The 16,126-nt window shown below is 50.6% G+C and overlaps 1 long non-coding RNA gene across 1 annotated transcript; it reads right to left on the bottom strand.

The window, feature by feature from the left end:
* Positions 1 to 1,149: 1,149 nt before the first annotated feature.
* LOC113623743 (uncharacterized) lies at positions 1,150 to 15,923 on the bottom strand. Its single transcript, XR_003434043.1, has 5 exons — positions 15,504 to 15,923; positions 10,610 to 10,834; positions 7,841 to 7,971; positions 4,593 to 4,728; positions 1,150 to 1,502 (listed from the first exon to the last, which is right to left on the bottom strand). It is a non-coding gene; the product is annotated as an uncharacterized LOC113623743 (long non-coding RNA).
* Positions 15,924 to 16,126: the final 203 nt, after the last annotated feature.

Here is a 16,126-nt window from a genome sequence, read left to right as displayed (position 1 = left end):
TGCAGATTCCAAGCTGCCAAATCCCGGAGGCCCTATTGGACAACCCAACCTCCATCAACCCAGATGGTACTGGGCATCCTGGGCCCTACCCCCCAAGATCAGGAGCCCAAAGTGCAGAGCCACTGCAGAGTCAGACCTGAGAAGCTCAACACCAAGCCCCAGCTTCCCTGACCTCCCACGGGAGGCGTAAGAGAGAATGGGAGCCTCCACCCACCCACTCACCAGCCTCTGAATCTCTAGTCCTTGGCATTGGTAATTAACAGCCGGGAAGTTATGCATCAACCTCAGCCAGCTAATGTGGCAGGAGCTCCCTCCTGACAGCAGAGCTAATAAGAAATTTGCTAATGCAATTGATCACTTTAAACAGCCATATGTCAGCGGGGATGAGTGCTTCTTTGCAGCAGCTAGTCTAATTGTCAGAGCAGAGCAGCGAGCTGCTCTCCAAAGGGGGCGAGGATGATGTCTTCACTGAATCAATGGTGCAATGCAGCAGGCAGGGCCTGGGAGGAGGGGGTGTGGTGCTGAGCACGAGGCCCCCAGCTCTTGCGGCTCCCAGGAAGCCAGTCTCTGCAGGCCTGTTCTAAGGACATATTAAGAGCCCTGAGCTGCAGCCCCTGCTGGAAGCTGCACTTGCAGTCTCTCAGTTTATGCCGCAGTATTAAAATAAGAAACAGCTCTGTCTGCAGTGACAGCTGATCTCAGCCTCAGCCCGTGAGTGTCAACACTCCAGACCCCACTCAGCCTTCTGCTGGGGGCAGGGCTGATACCTCCGGCGAATTTGCTTTTTCTCTCCCACACCCCGCAATGACTCCATCCACCAGTTCTGAGTCAGATGCAGGCAAAGAAGATTGAAAATCCACCTCAGGGGACTTCCCTGGTGGCGCAGTGGTTGAGAATCCGCCTGCCAATGCAGGGGACACAGGTTCGAGCCCTGGTCTGGGAAGATCCCACATGCCACAGAGCAACTAAGCCCGTGCACCACAACTACTGAGCTCGCGTGCCGCAACTACCGAAGCCCACGCACCTAGAGCCCGTGCTCCACAACAAGAGAAGCCACCGCAATGAGAAGCCCGCGCACCGCAATGAAGAGTAGCCCCCACTCATTGCAGCTAGAGAAAGCCCGGTGCAGCAGCAAAGACCCATCGCAGGCAAAAATAAAAATAAATAAATACATTTATTTATTTTAAAATAAAGAAATCCACCTCAGGCCCACCAAAGTCTGCTCCCAGTTGAGACAAAAGGCAACTTTCTCTGAATACCTGGTGTTTGACAAAAACAAAGTATGTTTTCCAGAAGGGGGAGAAACCTCTGCTGTGGGATTTTGCTTCCAACACTCACTCCAAACCATTTGCCCTCCGAGCAAATCCATAGAGAAGCAAGACAATCAACTGACCTCTGTGGGAATGGAGCTCAGGGCTACCAGGAACACTGTTGGAGGGATTAAGGATGTCCACGTGTCTGGATCCCCACTGCTTTCTGGAATAGTCCTCACTCTCAGTTATCTGTGGGAATGAGGGGAGGGTGGGGAGAGGGATGAGGGAGGACAGGCCACCAACATGCAGAGAAACGTCATACCCAGTCTCGATCAGTTCAGCTTTCCTCTGAACCACATGTTGATCCTGATTGTTCCCCATCCTTTACATTAACGCTTTGAATTTTGGGTGGAGACAAAGAAGACAAAACACAAGGACCCAGGTCATAACCAGTGTGTGTACCACACCCAATAACCCAGAGGAGCCTAGTTCCATGTGTCGGCAGTGCCTGACGCAGCAGGCTGCCTTCCTACTCAAGACCTTCCTTGGCCTGATGACTCCCCTAGCCTCTGGGGTGAGGGCGAGGCCAGGTACCAGGAACTGGTGAAATTTCTTTATGAGTCTCATCTGTAGGAGAGGAGGTTTTGCAACAAGGCCCCCCAGTGAGTTGAAGCCACCTGTGTGTCTGTGAGCAACCTGAAGGCAGTTGGCAGTGGGCAACTCCTCTGGCTTCCCAGAATACCCTGTCCAGCACCGGGGCAGAGCAGCTAGGGCGGCTTGGGGTCTGAGCAGCACAGCCTCCAAGCCCTGGTCCAGGGGCTTAGCGGCCAAGGATACAGGAACAAAGAGGACCATCCTCTGGACCTGCTCAAGCTAAGGGTCCCAGGGGCCCCTTTATGTGCCCTTGAAAATGTACTTTAATATCTAAAGTCCTATTCTCTTATTTAAAAAATTATTTTTTTAATTTCTCCTGGTTCTCCTCCCAACTTTATTTTTCCCAAATCAATTTTAATACTATTTTGGCCAAATTTAAAACACTGATTAGAATAACACTGAATTGGATTTATTTAGGGAAAGATTTTCACTTTTACAAAATTGAGTCTTTCTACTCAAGAGTATGGGCATGTTTTGCTATTTAAATAAAGCCTTGCTATCCAAGGACTTTTAAAAACTCCACATTGGCTCTGTATTACCTCCCTTGAAGGCTCATTGCCAAAGGTCCCATAGACTGTTTCTCACCAAGGCGGTAATGTGTTACTTCATCCTTGGCACTGGGGTGAATTACACTCTAAAGAGAGCTTCCTGGGTGCCTTAACTGAAACCAAAGGCAATGGGACAAACGGCCACCTCAGGGTGTCTTGGCTCTGTGACTTCTAACAGAGATCCCCTCAGTTTGGATCCACTCGACACACAATCTCTACTCCAAGGCCAACAAAACTAAAACACCCCACACTTTCACCTGGTCAACGGTGAGCACCTCTGGGTCCCAGGAAGGAGACCTAAGGGAAAAAAGGCCCCTTCCTTTAAACCCAGGGTTGGTGGTTAACTTGCGAACAGGTGTTAGTACAGACTCTCCCCCCACTCACACTTTTCTTCAGTAACCCCTCTGTAGGGCCAGCTTCACGAGGGCGACCTTGTTGTTGCCCAGGGGCTGTGCTTAGATGGACCCTGCGCTTGGCTGCAGGCTATCCTGTCACAATCTTGGAATTCTTAATCATTTTGAATAAGGGACCCCACATTTCCATGTTGCACTGGCCCCGGAAGTTACATAACTTGTCCTGCTCCTCTGCAACACTTGCAGGCTCAGAGACGGTCAGGACCAGCCCAGGTCACACTTGGAGGTGGCTGGCATTCGAGCACAGGCCAGTCCAGGTGCTAAGCTGGGCCCCCGGGGCCAGGCTCTGTGTCCAGTCGCAGGCAAGTCCTCACTCCCACCTGTATATAGGCCTGGCTGATGGACTTTTAAGGGACACATCACAGGGGACTCGATGCTTCCTTCCTGGGCTCCTCCTCCCTGCCCGCCTCCCAGGGTCCGGGCTCTAACAGCCCACTTAGATAATCCTCGGCAAAACTTGCTGGCTGTCATCTGGACTGCTTCAGGCACGGGCCTGCTCAGTATTTCCAGAGTTTAGACCCCAGGAGCGAGTGAGCAGTCTGCGTTCTCTCTCCAGACTTCTGCCTCTCTCAAGACCTCCTGGGAGTCTGGGTCAGCAGGAGAGAGCACTTCCAGACCATTAGCAGGAGCACATCCGGTCTCCTGGGCCAGAGGAAGCCACCGCAGTGGGAAAGAGAAGGGCCAGGGACATAATCCATGAGGGTTACTCAGCCACCAGTCAGTGCAGCTGGGAAGGAGGATGAGGTGGGGCTCCAGCCTGGAAAGCTCGGGGTCACATGTGCCTGGGAACCCTAGGATCTCCCCTCCTTCAGATCCCTCAGCCAGGAGGATGGAGCTAGCTTGGGCAATGAAGGAGTCAGGGTACCACCGGGAGGGAAGAGGCTCAGGGAACTCCCCATGGACATGCACTTTTGAAGGAAGCCTTTCTTCCTGAGGCCCAACCATGAGGATTCTGGCAGCAAGAGAAGGATTCGTTTGTAACCTCCCAACTGGAGAGGTGGAAGGAAAATGTTTAAGTGTTTATTTAACTCCATCTATCCATTTACACATTCATCCCTTCATTAATTTAGCACTTACGTGAATGCTTATTTAGGGATCAGTTGTGCCAAGTGCTATGAGGACTATCGACTCACACGGTGGAAAGAAGGCAAGAGTACTCTCTGGGGTCCCTTTTATAAGAGCACGAATTCCATGCATGAGGGCTCTATACTCATGACCCGCTTAATACCTCCCAAAGACCCCACCTCCTAATACCATCACATTGGGGGGTCAGGATGTCAACATATGAATTTGGGGGCAGACACAAACATTTCATAACAGAGTATAAGCTCTGTGGGGTGGGGACCATGTCTGTCTTGCTCACTGCTGTATCCTCAGCCCTTGCCCAGAGGGTGGCACATAACTGGGGCTCAATAAATACTTCTGGAATGAATGGATGAGAGATCTGACTGCTCTTTGGAAGCTCTATAAGAATTCAGAGAACATCTATGTGGGCTGGAAGAGCTGGTGTTGACTTCATAGATGAGACATAAACACAGAAAAAGTTAAATAACGACACAAGACAACCGTACAATAAAGACGACAAGGCAGCATGGGACACACGTCAGGCAAACAGTGCAAATACTGTGCGTTAAAGCAAAGGAGGGTGTATCAGCTCTGTTTTTGTCAGCAAGTAACAAAAAACCTCAACTCAGACTGTCCTCAACTGCAAGGGGATTTATTACCCTTCATAGCGCAGGTTCAGAGGAAGGGCAGGCTCAGAGCGTTGACACCGCAGCTCACGGAGTCCTTTCCCTCCTGCTCTGCCATCCTCGAGTGGGCTTCATCCTCATGTCGGGTGGCAGGATGTCCACAGCAATTCTAGACATGGAAACATCCTACTGAAGCAGGACAAACTGTCTCTTCCCATGTCTCTTTCCCAGGAGCTTTCCAGCAATTTCTCCCTTCATCTCACTGGCCAGAGCTGGGCCACATGCCCAATCCCAGGCTGACTATTGGTGAGGGGAGTAGGATTCTGTGACGAGCACAGACCAGCCACAATCCACTCTTGGAGCTGGGATGGGATAACTGTCCACTGAGTTTAAATGGAGGAGTAAATATCCCATAGAAATTAGAATCTGTTAGACATGAATAAATGGGAAGATGAATGTTGGCTAAAAATCAACAGTAGCCACTGCAGCCCACCCCTTCGTATATCTAACGTCTACTCGCACCATACAAAGAGGTCCCCCTGTGCCGAAATTGTCTAAAAAAGGCTTGATGGAGGAAATAAGATTAAGTTACGTCTTTACAAAAAAGGTAGGACTTGTACAAGTGGAGAACGGGCAATAAGAAATGCGAACCTGGAGGTGAGAATTAGCCAAGATTGCACCCAGAAAATGCCCCCCCAAGAGACCAAGAGCTCAAGAGCTACTTAAACCCAGGCAATTCTGTGTAATGGAAAGAGCTGGACTTTGGTGGCAGAAAGGCTTAGGTTCACATTTTGGCTCTGCTACCTGAGTTTCTTAACGTCTTGGAATCTCCATTTCCCCCAGTGACGTAGGACTGGAGGGTCTGCCTCCCTGGAATGTGATCAGGATCACGCCAGACTGTTCAGGACAGAATCTTGCACACAGAAAGTGCCCACCACATGTTTTTCTCCTACCTTCTCCTTCCTTGGAAAGGAAGGCTGTTCTAGAGAACACTGAGTTGCCAACACAAACTTCAGCCCTACTGTGAAACAGAGGAACCAGCCTGTGCTCTGATGCCAAGAATTGAAGCATGAGTTTTCACTTCTCACTTTAGTCTTAGATGAATGTTGGGCCTCTTCTCGCCTTCTTTATTTCTAACCCTTGACCCCTTGTGGTATAAAATTTGACTGCAAAAATCCAGATGAGAAGCAGAGAACCTTATCTAGAGCCACGGAGGCAGAGATGGAAAGAAGGGTCCATGTAAGTGTCTCGGTTAACAAAGGATCTAGCGAAGGGCCTGACTGCCCAAGGAGGTTAGAGCTGTGCTTCAGGACCATTGGGGCCATCACACACCCACGAGAGAATCAGAGAATGTTGTAGACGCTCTTATCAGAGAAATGTACATATGTAAAAAGATTATTGTACATATATTATTACATATTATTGCATATAATTTCCACAGGTTCTGGGACACTCTAAAGTATCTCTTTAAACCCCAGAATGAGAAGTCCTGCATTAGTGAGTTTGTTTGGGATGGTCCAGGCCTGGTTTCTGCAAGCAAATGGGAGAAGAACTGGCTTTGCACCAGTATAACCCCACAGAGTGACCTGCAGCTTCAGGATGGGGACGCCGCTGCCGGCTCCTTTGTTCCTGGCTCCACACTCACACTGGCCTGAGCACAGTCTGGGGGATGGACTGTGCACCCGCCGACCCTTAGGGAGGGTTCGGGTGATGCTGACACTCTTGCTGACTTAAGAGAAACCAGCTCAATGTGTTTTGGATGACGGGTTCTTTGTCCTGAGAGTGATGATTACCTCCCTAAGAGCTCTTAAGAATACAGGGACAAAGAGGCAAAGCCGAAAAGACAAAGACGCAGATCAAAAAGGGGACGGAGATTTCAGAACAAAAGCAAAAAACCATCGGGAGAGCTGCCTCGGAACTTGTCACTGTGGCGGCGGGGGAGGGGTAGCTAATCAGAGCCGGGGTCCGGGAAGGGGCAGGTGCGGGGTTTAGGGCTGCGGATCTGGACACCGTGAGCAGCACTTACGTAAGACTGAGAAAACATCGGTTGTCCGGATCAGAGAATGGGGGAGGGGTGCCTTCCGGAGTTTAAGAGGAGGCTGAAGCCGTCCCCGGCCTCCCACCGTTGGCGCCGCCTCTGCGGCTCCAGCTCTGCAGCCCCGCGGTCTACAGAGGCCCAAGGACGCCGGCCGCCCTGGCCGAGGGTTAGCTGCTGCGAAGATGGCAGCCGGGCCCCTAAATGGAGCTCCCCAGGAGCCCAACTCGATTGGCTGCCTGCATTATTAATGCATTATGTCATCCTTCCTTGCACTCGCTCTCAGCTGCGGAAATTTTATAGAGCAGTATTATTAATTGAAGCAATTAGTGCGGGGGATATCAGCACAGCTACGTCAGAGGGCTGCGGACATGCAAGGCCAGGATCTCTCCCTCCCTCTCTTTGTGCCCCGCTCTCCCTCTCTCCCACCTCCTCCCTGTGCCTCCCCAGCCCCTCCTCCCTTGTTTCTACCCGCCCCCACTTTCTTCTCTCCTGCTCTTCCAGTTCTCTCTCAATATCCCTCTGGGGAGACTCAGGGTACCCACCACCCTTCCCAGGCTGCAATCATTCCATCTCCAACCAGCACAGGCAGGCAGACAATAACAGCATCACCGTGGCTGACTCCTGGCCTAGTTGAATTAGGATGGAAGACCATCCCTCATGGTTCTTATCTTGGCTCAGAGCCCCTAGTGGGGGTGGCGGGTGGCAGGTAGAAAAAGGAGGGGCTCACTACCTGTCAGACCCATTCATTCATTCATTCATTCATTTTTCCTCTGTGGGTACCCAGCCTTATAGTAGGTGCTGTGGGAAATAAAGAGGAGATAACAGAGCTTAGGCCCCGGAACTGAGGTTGTAACCAGAGAGACCAGACTGGCCACTGAAACAGAGCAAAATAGGGTGCAGCACAGGGTCTCAAGGGAGTGATCCCCGACGGGTTGATTGCCCAGCCCCGTGAAACACCCGCTGTGGCCCAGGAAGTGAGAAGTAAGGCCTAGGAAAGCAAAGGAGCCCTGAGAGGTGAGGAAAGCGAACTACCGGCAGGCTGCAGGAGGGTGGGAGCAGATGCAACTGCAGCGGAAGGAAGGAAGGAAGGAAGGAAGGAAGGTGCAGGCTGAGCAGGTTCAGGGCAGAGCTTGGGAGGGACTCCAAGCTGTGCTCCCTGCCCCCCCGGCCCCCCCCTGCTCCCCTACCTCCCCCGGCCCCCCCCGCCCCCCCACCCCCCACCCCATGATACTGAAGCTCTCACCAGCGGAGGCCGAGACCTAGAAGCAACTGGAAAACCTGGCCAGAGGCCAGGACACCAGGATACCTGGGCCCACACCCCAGATCCTTTCATCAGGAATCGGAGACACCTGAGAGGCCACAGGCTCAGGTTCCCTGTAAAATAAACAGATACCAGGATGGAAACATACAGGATGAACATTCACCCTCTGCCCCTCCCCACTCTCCCTGCTCCCCTCCAGGCTCATGGGAACAGGTGCACCTTGTGTTACAGAGAGAAACCTCCTTGGAAATCTGGGGGCAAGTGGTCTGCTTGGATATATTAAGTTTTAGTGGCAGAATGCTCTTAGCTTTTAAACTTGTTTTCTTATGGAAATTTTCAAGCATACACAGTGAGAGAAGAGACTAATGAACCTTCATATTAATATAGCTCAGCTTCAAAAATGATCACCTCATGGTCGGTCTTCTATCCACCTTCCCCCAACTTTTGCGGGGCAGGAGCACACGCTTTAAGGTAACATGCTCTTGTAAAAAATGGTCTGCTCGGGCTTCCCTGGTGGCGCAGTGGTTGAGAGTCCGCCTGCCGATGCAGGGGACACGGGTTCGTGCCCCGGTCCAGGAAGATCCCACGTGCCGCGGAGCGGCTGGGCCCGTGAGCCATGGCCGCTGAGCCTGCGCATCTGGAGCCTGTGCTCCGCAATGGGAGAGGCCACAACAGTGAAAGGCCCGCGTAACGCAAAAAAAAAAAAAAAAAAATGGTCTGCTCATTTTTCTTCTTTTTTTTTCTTTATTAAAAACAAATGCACGCACACCCCCTCTGACAGACAGATTTTCATATACAGTGCTTATTTAAATGTGAGAAAAGGATCTATCATGGGTTAAACTCTCCCAATGTGCCTGGGCAGGGGTAGGGTGTTAATTGTTTACTCCTCCCAACAGCTGGAGAAGTAGAGATAATTAAACGGTGAGAGGAAGTTCACACACAGTAAATTACAGAGGCCCACAGGGTCCAAGACCCCTGCTGCTACCCTCTACTGCCCCCTATCTCCTTACTCTCCAAGGGCACCCCTGGAGAGGCTAAGGCCAAAATGGGGGGAAGAAAAGAAAGATGTTGGGGAGTGAGGCTATTGATGGCTACCCCTGTGATCTGACCTCAGTTCCCTGAGCTCTGTTTACTCCTTTTCCTGGCCTGGTGGTGCCCACTCCCCACCTTCCAGGACCCTCGTGCTGACCACTTTTACCCCATACCTCTACTGAGACCTATTCCAAGGAAAGGGGCTCAGATTAGTGAGTGAACTACAGTATCACCTACATCAGGCTGCCCAACAGACTTTCTATGACGATGGAAATGTTCTATTCTGTGCTGTCCAATATGGCAACCACAAGCTACATGTGGTTGTTAAGCACTTGAAATGTGGCCCTACATGGAAAGTCTTGAAGAAGGCAGGATTTTGTCCTCGGGGTGGTAGGGAATTTTAGGAGGTATCTGAGCAAAGGAATGTTTTATGGGAGCAGGAAGGCTTTATGGTTTTATGTGCTTACTGGTTTGATTGCTACCGTTGACCCATCACGGCCTTCCAGGTGATGGACCCTGGTCTAAGCTCATGCACAATCTCATTTAATTCTCAAATACAGCCCTCTGAGGTTGATGTTTTACAGATGGAGAAACTGAAGCTCAGTTATGGTGAGTGTCATGCAGTTACTGAGTGGCAGAAGACATGAACCCAAGTCTGCCTGATTCTGAAGCCTCAGAGCACTGTGCAGCGCTGACTTTAAGAAAATTCAGCTGCTAACAGGACGTGAAAATGGGCTGGAGGAGGAGAGAGATGAAGTGCTCAGAAACAGCACCGGCACTCAGAGCGGCTACGTAAATCCTTGCTCACTTAAATTGAATTGAGTGAAGGTTCTGGAAAGTCTTTAATCCCAACCAGGTTGCCAGGAACTAAATATGGCCCAGGCCTCTAAGAAACCAGTTTTCACCTGGCAAGCTGGGGCTCCACAGCCCTTATAGGCTCTCACACAATTACTGTCCATTAGAGAGGCTAACAAGAGAAGCCACTTGGCAGGCCTGTTCCTGGGGGCTGTGGCCAAGCCTAGGACCGCCTGAAGGGGACAGGTGTGAAGACTTGCTGTGTGAAGGTGGCATTTCCGCTGGTCCTATCCTAGGGCCCTGCCAGTCCCCAGGTCCTTTCCAGGGATATCTGAGCTAACCTCCCCAGCTGGGAAGAGGGGCCTGGACCAGGGGCCTGTAAGGCCCAAAGACAAGGTCAAACGCAGAGATTCAGAGTTCAGGGAAGCAGGATCAAGAGGCTCTGATCTCCAGAAAATCACTTTAAGTGAAATTTGTCTTCACACCCTGGTTCAGCCCTGAGTCCTCTCCCAACCTACCCTCAACCAGAACTTCAGTTTCTCATACCCCCGAGGTCCTCTTGTCAGAAAACTTTCTGCAAAACACATTTATCCTAAGATGTTAGGACATTATAATCATCTATTCCCCTTACAGGAAAGTTGTTCCATGGTGGAATTCCAGGTCCTCAGTTTGGGAGGATGGAATTTGAGTTAAGGTCTAACCTGTTTGTAGACAAGACCAGTCTGGCTGATATGGAAGCAACTGGGAGAGAGTTTCTGAGAAAACAAGTAGGCATAACTAGGCACATCAAATTAGATGAGGTAACTCCTTCAGTCTGCAAGTATTTCCTGAACACCCCATCATATTCCAGGAGCTGAGAGGCAAACAGAACAGTGAAAGAGACAGCAGGTGAAAGAGCTTTGGAATTGGTGACAGAAGACATACCTGAGTTTTGAATTCGAGCTCTACCACTGATGAGCTGTGTGATCTTAAACAAATGATTGGCTTCTCTGAGTCTCATTTCCAGTTTTCTTTGATTTGGTAGACAGAGCCGAGAGGTTAAGAGCTTAAGCTTTGGCAATAGACAGACCTAGGTTTGAATCCTAGTGTTGTCACTCACTGGTGGTGGGCCTTGGGAAAATTCCTTGATCTCTGCCTCAGTTTCCTCATCTGGAAAATGGGGACAGCAGTTATACATTTCCTGGTTGTTGTAAGAATTAAATATAATAATAAATCTACAGTGCTTCATATACTGTCTCAGATAGAATCTCAATATGTTAATTATTATTATATTCATTGCTTGTTGCCCCAGGATTAGGTGTCAGACGAGGAGGAACAGGAAATGCTGGGAAACTGGGGGATGGATATCAGAAATGAAGCTGGGTCAGTGGGAGGATGAAGCCAAACAGAGATGGCCCAGGCTCAGGACCCAGGCAAACTTACTCAGAGCTGTGCGATCATGCACAAAGGTGATGGCTGAAGGTGGGGGTGGGGGCTGAAATCCCACCTCAACCCCACTCCCTAAACAAGCTTTGCCTGTGCTGGCAGCATCCTGCACAGGGCCAGGCAGGCAACAGGACAAGACCTGCTCTAAGGGGTGGGAGCAGGCCAGCCTCTGGGAAAGGCAGAGGCAGAAGGAAGGCAGTCTCACAGCTGAAGGAGTCTGGTGGCAGCAGCTGGTGTTCCAGGGACAGGACTCAGCTGCAAAGACCTTGCATGAGAGGGAAGGGCACAACTCAGTTCCCAGAGCCTTTCAGGGCTGGTAGGAAACCAAGGCAGGTATTCACGCAAGGGGCTACACAAACATGATGGTCAGCAGGCACAAAGCAAATGGCCCTGATGATGGAACAGACCGCAAGGTCAGGCCGGGCCCGGGCACAAGGTTGACCCTCTCCTGGGTCACAGAGGATGAGCGACTGGGGCCTGAGTTTGCTGCTACTGATGATGCAGTGGGCAGCTGTTGATGCTGGAGGGGGCAGGCTGTGGGGACAGGGAGCTGGGCAGATCTATACAAATTTTTTTCCAAACCCTTTGGCAATCGAATGCTCTTCACGATCTGTGAGGCTGTGTGGTAGGATTTACCTCTCTCAGGAAGGGTGGCCTCCCTAATGAAATGGTGTTAGGAGCAGGGGGATATTCCTCTGCTCAGGAATATTGCCCTTATGGTTCTCTGTGCCAGTGTAATCTCTTTGGATAAAGTCAAAGGTCACAAGCTCAGATGCTACAGGAGCCAGGCAGTGGCATAAATGGGAGAAGGAGATCAGACATAACGATAGGGAGCAGTAGGGAGTGGTAGGGACTGTGGCAAACCAGCAAGCGGATGTTTTAGCAAAGGTTTAAGGAAAGTAGCAGATGCTCAGCACAACCAACTCTTGCCCAGTGGGAATATATGACCAGCACTTTCAGTTCTTCCAATTTTCCAGAAGAAGCCAGAAACCTAAATTTTTATGTAAAAAAATTCTTTTAAATACCCGTTCTTTAATACCAGCAATGAATTATTATTTACTTTTTTTTTACAAAACTCTTGATGTTATCATGATCTGACCAAACCCACAAGCATTTGTGGGTCACACGTGGCCTCTGGTTTGGGAATTCCTCTCTCCAGGATCCCCTGGAGATGCAGCCCCCTCTGAGAGACGTCTCACATTGGGTCCCTAATCTCTCCAGGAGGGAGTGCTACTCCAATGTACTCTTTCTTTCTCGCCCCTAGGGTGCTCCTTCTTCCTTTCCCCCTGTCAGAGATCACGGGGTAGTAAAGGAGGCGGGACTCGCCCCCTGAGCTTTGGCATTTGTTTTATTATACATTACGGTCAGGGTTACAGGCTCTGTCTCCCAGAGGTCCTTCCCCAACTTCTACCCCCTCCCCCAACTTCCAATTAGGAAGAGGGTTTGAGACCAGACTGCAGGCCTGTGCCGGGAGCTCTCTGGAGAATGCAAGAGAAATGCAAGATGAAGTCTTTCGGTCTGGCTGCTAAGAGGAGACACACGTGGAACACCACAGAAAGTCTCCATTGTTCCTTCCTTCCTTCCTTCCTTCCACGGGCATTGACTGGGCCCCAATTGTGTGGCCTGTAACCCACTGGGAAGAAAAGACTTTGACTCCACCATGCTAAAGCTGTAAGCATCTTTTTGGATCATCTACTTATGGTTAATCTGGAGTTTTCGATCTCTCTCCCTCTCTCTTTCTCTTTCAGCAGCATTTTAGAAGCCTGGTCCATTAATCAGATTAAGGTGGGTTCTCTGATCAAAGCGGGTAGGGGAAATCCTGAAGTTCCTGTCCACTCGGTTTTCCTCCCCACCACCCAACCTCCCACCCCCAACCCCCAACTTCCAGGCTTCTGTGAAGTCTCTGAAAAACCCTCCTGAGAAAAACAGTTTGAAAAATCATTAATCCAGTCCAACCCCTGAAAATCCCAGTTTTGGAAACTGAGACTCTGAGAGGTTAAATTACTTGCCCAAGGTCATACAACTGCACCTCCTGATTGCACGCAGGTCTCTTTCTTTGGCCACCGTCCCATAGTAGTGTAAACTCAAAGTCTCCAGAAAGGGAAGGTAATTGGTGGGAAACCTGGAAGGCAGACAGCTCAGCATGGGCCCGCTCCCCTGTCAGGGAGGCAGGAAACTTGAGTGGAGGCCCTGCTGGGTGGTTGAGGGGGCAGAGGGTCAAGCAGGTGTTAAATTCCAGAAGCCTAGAGATAAGCAGTGTGAGGCCAGTGGAAAACTGGGATGGGGCTAGGATCAGGTTTGATGTGGAGGAAAGGCCTAGGGGGCAGGCTTTGGGTGGAGGTAGAGTTGGAAGATTGGTTTTTTTTCCCTCTCAGTTCACCCAGTTGAACCTGCTGATGGACCCCAAGCGTTTTCAACTTTGAAAGCACAACAGAAGGCTGCAAAGCCCAGGCAGACAGGCAGGCACACAGTCGAGTGAAAGTGGTGTATTAAGTAAGCCTTAGGGCGGCAGCTGGGTTGCATTAAAAATGAATCAAGAGGGCCTTCCCTAGTGGCGCAGTGGTTGAGAGTCCGCCTGCCGATGCAGGTGACACGGGTTCGTGCCCCGGTCCGGGAAGATCCCACATGCTGCGGAGCGGCTGGGCCCGTGAGCCATGGCCGCTGAGCCTGCGCGTCCGGAGCCTGTGCTCCGCAACAGGAGAGGCCACAACAGTGAGAGGCCCGCGTACCGCAAAAAAAAAAAAAAAAAAAAGAATCAAGATAATGTTTGAATGAAAACAAGAATGGAATGCTGGGGAAAAGGTGCTCTGAGGGTGGCCAGGGCTGGGCAAGGTTCCAAAGCAGGGCCAGGTCAGCCCCAGAAGCCAACTGGTGGCTCCCAGTATCTATGCAAACGAGACAGGAAAGGTGGAGGTAGGCTTGGAGACTGCCCCTTCCTGGGAGCTTCTGGGGACTTTCATTCTCTTACCCACAAAATGGACACAACCATCTCAACTCAGCCTTCATACTGGAGGCTGTTGTGAGAAGCAAATGACATCAAGTTGAGACCCACTGAAGGCTTTTACCAAGGCTAGGGTCGCGACTATACATGCCATCAGAGGTGGCGAAATGTGTGCAGTGACCCTGGAGTAAAATTAGCGGGGGTAGAGACTGGAGAGTGCTTGCCCTGCCCGAAGGCTTTCAGATGAAAGATTCTAAAGCCACATTCTGGCCAAATGAAATGCACCTGCCCCGCACCCTGTCCCCGGCATGCACTCCCTGAACTAAGGTTTTAACAGATGATTGCTTAAGGTCTGAGCCTCCCAGTGGGACATATATTCTAGAGAGTCCTCAAGAACTGCCCTGTCCCTGATAATAGCCACTAGCCCCATGTGGCAATTTACATTTAGATTCCAATTAATTAACATAAAAAATTTAGTCAATCACGCTAGCCAAATTTCAAGTGCTCCATAGCTACATGGAGCTAGTGGCTACCGAACTGGACAGCGCAGATATAGAACATTTTCCTCAGCACAGCAAGTTCTGTGGGTCAGGGCTGCTCTAGGACTATAATCGGTGGAATGATAGGTATTGCAGAGGGAGGTTTCTTCCCTGGGGCTTCTCAATATAATACATCACATATTGGCTTCTTACTCAGCCTAAATTCAAGGTTAATCCTGGAGCCCTTCACTGCTTTCCCACTTCCTGTAAGCCCCAGGCTTTGTTAACTCACTAACTCCTAAGAGTGAAATCTTCATGCTCATTTTGCATCCGCTTAGGACACAAGGTCTACTGGGAGAGGGCAAGGGCGACAACTGCTGTTTTCCTCTTCTAGCCAGAGATCTTCTGAGGTTACCATGTCTTCCACTACATTAATGATTAAGAGCAGGAGTTTCTGAACCCTAAGGGAGATGGCAAGAATGACAGAACTGAGGGAGACATTCTGGGCCAGTTAGGACTGAATGGTACCCAAACAGCCTGGTGGAGGTGGCCACCTGCTCTCCTACCAGGGAGGTAGGATAGCAAAGTCGTGACGAGCACATCCCAGCTCCTCCACTTACTAGCTGTGTGACTTGGCCTTTATATACGCTCTGAGTCTGTTTTTTCATGGATAAAATAGAAATGGCACTTACCTCAGAGGGCATTTTAAGGATTAAATGAGTTAATGGAAGGAAGGCACTTAGAACAATATCTGGCCTGGAGTAAGCATTAGTAGTAGTAGTATTTGATTATTTGTATCATGGCCTTGATTGAGGTTGTGAATAAGGCAAGTTCACATACTCAGTGCACTGGTATCCTCCCAACCCTCCCCACACACCTGCTAGATTTTTCCATCATGGCGCCTGTTGAATGCTTAATTATTTGTTTCTTCAATTTTAAGAGCCACTGCTGGGCCCCATCACCAAGGACTTACCCTGCCTTTGCCCCACCGTAGAGCTCCCTTGGTTTTTCCAACACTGCCTCTCCAGCACTCTGACTACTGCCCAGGCCAAGCAGTAGGCTGCCTCCCAGGCCCCAGGGCTCCTTCGGGAGAGCAGCACAGGCTTGTCCTTATGCATGGCAGTCGAGGGTTGGTCCTGAAGGTCCACGTGATCCAAAACCAGTGCATCCAGACACGGGTATCTCAGAAGGAGAGCAAGTGAAGCCAAAGACAGGTTGAGTCAATCAGATTCCTTCTCTCCAGAATCTGAATAAAGGAAGACCCAAAGACTGCACAGCTTGTTAGCAAGAAAGGCTAATGTTGGGGACTTCCCTGGTGGCACAGTGGTTAGAATCCGTCTGCCAATGCAGGGGACACGGGTTCGAGTCCTGGTCCGGGAAGATCCCACATGCCGTGGAGCAACTAAGCCCGTGAGCCACAACTACTGAGCCAGTGTGCCACAACTACTGAAACCTGTGCACCTAGAGCCCGTGCTCCGCAACAAGAGAAGCCATCGCGATGAGAAGTGTGTGCCGTGATGAGAAGCGTGTGCCGCGATGAGAAGCCTGCGCACCACAACGAAGAGTAGCCCCCCACTCAACGCAACTAGAGAAAGC

This window comes from Aethalodelphis obliquidens, unplaced genomic scaffold (assembly GCF_003676395.1).
Source record: "Aethalodelphis obliquidens isolate GAN/ISIS:26980383/991018 unplaced genomic scaffold, ASM367639v1 scaffold12, whole genome shotgun sequence".
Classification (NCBI taxonomy): domain Eukaryota; kingdom Metazoa; phylum Chordata; class Mammalia; order Artiodactyla; family Delphinidae; genus Aethalodelphis; species Aethalodelphis obliquidens.
This window is presented reverse-complemented; position numbering and strand designations above follow the sequence as displayed.